This window comes from Carassius carassius, chromosome 40 (genome assembly GCF_963082965.1).
Source record: "Carassius carassius chromosome 40, fCarCar2.1, whole genome shotgun sequence".
NCBI classification, from domain to species: Eukaryota; Metazoa; Chordata; class Actinopteri; order Cypriniformes; family Cyprinidae; genus Carassius; species Carassius carassius.
The window spans coordinates 4,945,183-4,949,179 of NC_081794.1; positions in this window are offsets into that span (position 1 = coordinate 4,945,183).

Here is a 3,997-nt window from a genome sequence, read left to right on the forward strand (position 1 = left end):
ACCACAAAAAAAAATAAGCAATTACATTTAATTAGACAACAACAACCCAAAGACGGTCTCGGACACAGTGCTAGCAAATAAAAGGAAGCGTGAGGCAACCAAAGAGAGTAATGAATGATACATCAAAGTCCAAAGCCAAATGACTGTTTCATTAGTGGAGTCACAAAATTGCATGATTTCTTCAAAGCGGAGAGAGCAGAGATGAGATGAGTAAGATAAAGGGGAGTGGAGAGAAAGAAAGAGAGAGACAGACAGAAAGAGAGAGACGGGATAGAAAAGTGAATGATCTCAGCGCAATTTTAAAGAACTATCCTTCCTGAGTTAGTCACTTTGAGTGTAAGGGTAGAAGTTCTGATGTAAAATAACTTTTAATAAAGCAAAATGGTTGCTGTATGTCGGCAGATTACATGCCAGATTGCTTTTGCATTTTGTGCTAATTTTGTGCATTTTTGTTGGCAAACCTAAAGTTAGAATCACCCTGGCTCCCTCCAAAAAACCCCAATGGGATGTTGTCATAAGCTCTATGACCAACAACAGTTTGGTACTGACACTTGTTTTTTTTTTATCATGATAATTTTTACAAATGAACACAGCTTTTGCAAATTTTGAAGCCTAAATACACTGGCCAGAAAAAATTAGGCAATACACAAATATGATTTCAACATCACCACTAGTAAGCATTCAACAACTCTTTATTTAAAATACATTTTTTCCTTTAAGTTTGAATAGTTTAATCACTACAATGTTTTAAAGACTAGTGGGAACATTAGAGTGGGGGTTTATCTGTTTGGAGTGATCACAACCTCTGTAGCAGGGTTATTATTGCTAAATAAAACTAAAACCATAAAAAGTCATTATTTGAAACAAAATAAACATAAACTGAAATATAGCTTTATTTCTAAAGTTTGAGAATGCTCCTCCCCTATAAAACGACGGACCATTTGTGATGACGTCAGTCTGACCTAAGGCATGAGCTTAAGCATGCCCCACCAACTGTCAGTGAGCGTTGACAGCACGTGGAGAAAAAAACTCGTAACTAACAGAAATGGCGAGGGGGTGCGTGTTAAGATATGGTTCTCCCGAAAAAGTATTTTCAATCCCCAAAACACACTGGTTGCGGTCAAAACTGCTGACAGTGTGTCAGGTGGTGAATAGTTCTCATAAACTGAAAGCAAACTTGTGTTCAAATCTGCCTCCATTTCTGAATGAAATGCCTACTTTACTACATCCAATCAGTTCGCGTTAGAAAAACAAACAGACCACGGCCTTTGCTTTCCTCATTCAATATTCTGTTTCTCTAAGAAGTACGTCAAAAAACAAAAGTAAAATTGGTTGCAAACTTCCAGTTCACGCTGACTGCATCCAAAATCTTAGGCAGGTGACTTGCTGCCTCGCTGCCGTATCAGGCAATGACTTTGCAGGCATCATTTTTGATCGAAGGCACCCCACGAAACATATTTTGGACAGGCTTCTGAGGCAGAGTAATGGTTTAATGATCTACAGCAAAATATTGAGAGCTTTGGTGGTAACTAAGTGGATATTTCATTACTGCAATATGAATTTCTCACTAAAAATGATATAAAAAGTGGAAAACATTGATCAAAAACATACATTTATACAAAAATTGACCACAGACCGCAACTTTCAGATACCATCTTTATTTTTTGGCTTAATTGTCACAGAATGGAACGCACCTTATTATGGGATATCAAAGGCAGCGAAGGATACATCTATCCTGCCTTCAAATATCAGCCAGATGAAGGCATCTCACGAACTGAAGCTAACATTGAATTTGGATGTGCCTTGATGCCTTCCTACCTTGGAATGTGTCTTCCGAAGGCAGCATTTTTCAGTTTTCGGATGTAGCCATAAGAGCGAGTTGTGCTCACGCCATGGCGGATTCGCTATTAAACTGCGGAATTTTAAGGTGCACAGACGGTACGCGTCTCCACAGAGCAAACAAATCTGCTCATGAGCAAGCAAATAGGTAGGCTAATTCTGATACACACAATGACTATTATGACGTGTATGACGTTTTTATATTCATGTAGCCAACACAATAATATTATTTTGCATTGTAATCATTTAACTTTTAACAATTGGCATGCTTGTGTGCTGCTGCGTGTCCCTGTGTGTAATAAGCAAAGTGAACGTGCATTTGTGGACCCGCCCAGAGACACATTTTCTACTAACACACTCTTTAAATACCAAACAAATATTTGGGCCATTGACTGTAGACTTTAGACCAGGTTCGAGTTGGTCTATGGCGCAGTCTATTTTGAGTTCCTCAGAAAAGCAACGCACCAACAATGTGCCTGAACAACACGCCCATGGGGCGCACAAATGAGTGCAAATGCATTTGCTATTTAAACAACGCGATGAGAAAATAAGAACTGCGTTGGGCTGAAACTAGCAAAAACACTTGCCCCGCATTGCACAGTATGATAGGGCCCTATGGCTTCACCTATTCTATATTGATGACTTAAACCTTGTATATAGGTAATTCTCGTGTTTATTGCCATCTTATGATGAATCGCTTGTTGTATTCCTTGACTGTAAGGTGCTTTGGGCTAAAGCATCGACCAATTGAATAAATGTAAATGTATTTATGATTTTTGGCTTAGTCTAATCAAGCCAGTAGTTCTATTTTCACTAATGATCAATACTGAGTATACTGAGAATGACGATTTGTATTGTATTGTATTAAACGGATCAGTGCCTGAAATGCCATCATTCATACCTATAACTGAAAGGTCCACAGTTCAGATTTTTTTTTCTTACTGGAGCTCAGCTAAACGCTCAACTCTGCTTTATGCTGAGAAGAGAAACAGTTCTCCATTAGTTGGCAGAGACTAAAACCGCAGACCTCTTCTTCTGTTGTTGTTATTGCTGCTGACTCTTAGCACGCTGTCTCTGCCACTCCGCATAATGCATTTGCCTGGCTTGCTCCTAATTTCCCAAGCTTCTCATCACTGTCAGGGAGCTCCTGTTTGATCTGGGAGACACCCTCCCTCCTTCTCTCTCTCTTTCTCGGCTGTCTGTAGCCTGGGAAAAGCCGCAGCAACACGGCAAACTGTCACTGGCTGGCTAAGGGGGAGCGCTCTGCGAACATGAAAGACAAACAGCCGCGGTCTGCTACTGCACCGCTGTCGCCAGGCCTGCCCGTCTGTCTGTGGGGATCGGAGGTTGGGAGATGGTGTTGCCATTGCTGCTGCAGTGGTAGGCCAATTTCTGGGTGATCTGAGCTGCGCTGTTTGGTGTAGCCTGACCAGCAGGTCTGGGAACAGCCTGACTGCAGCTTTCACTGTTAAATAAAGCTGGTCTTCTCACAGACTGGTTTAGAGGGGTTTTAGCTTTCAGCTTTCAGAGACCAGAGGCAATCTTAAATCTATAAAAGTCTATCGCCGTCCAAAGCCAAGCCATCAGGGAGTAGGGAGCAATGAACACTGTTTAGGGAACATATCGATCGTAACACCGTTCATTCACATAGCTCACTTCTAACGAGTTGGTCATCTGAATCGGGTGTGTTAACTAAGTGAGACATGCAAAATCTGTGAGTGAGGACTGGAATTGGGAACCGCTGGGCTATATCATGTGTCGTTCACCAGCGAGAAAACTTTAAAGGTACTACAATACCAGGAAGGAAGGTTGTTGATGTTTGTCTGCCATTCTCGCTGTCTGCACAGCGTGTGTGAATGCACTGATGACGTACTGTATCCTGTCTGCACGAACAGGGTGCGCAGAGGTAACCAGATTCAAACATTGACACGCAGGTAGGAAAGCCATTTAAAACGCTCAGACCGTGCATTTTGATTGGACGTACATTTCTTGGTTCTACGCCTTCCACAGAATATATAAACACAGATAAACACATTTTGACCACTCAACATAATGATTGCTATAGGGATGTGAAGAGACTTTCAACCAGTATAACAAGACAATCACCTATTGCACCTTTAATGATGAATATGTTTCTTACAAACATGCAGCTTTTCAC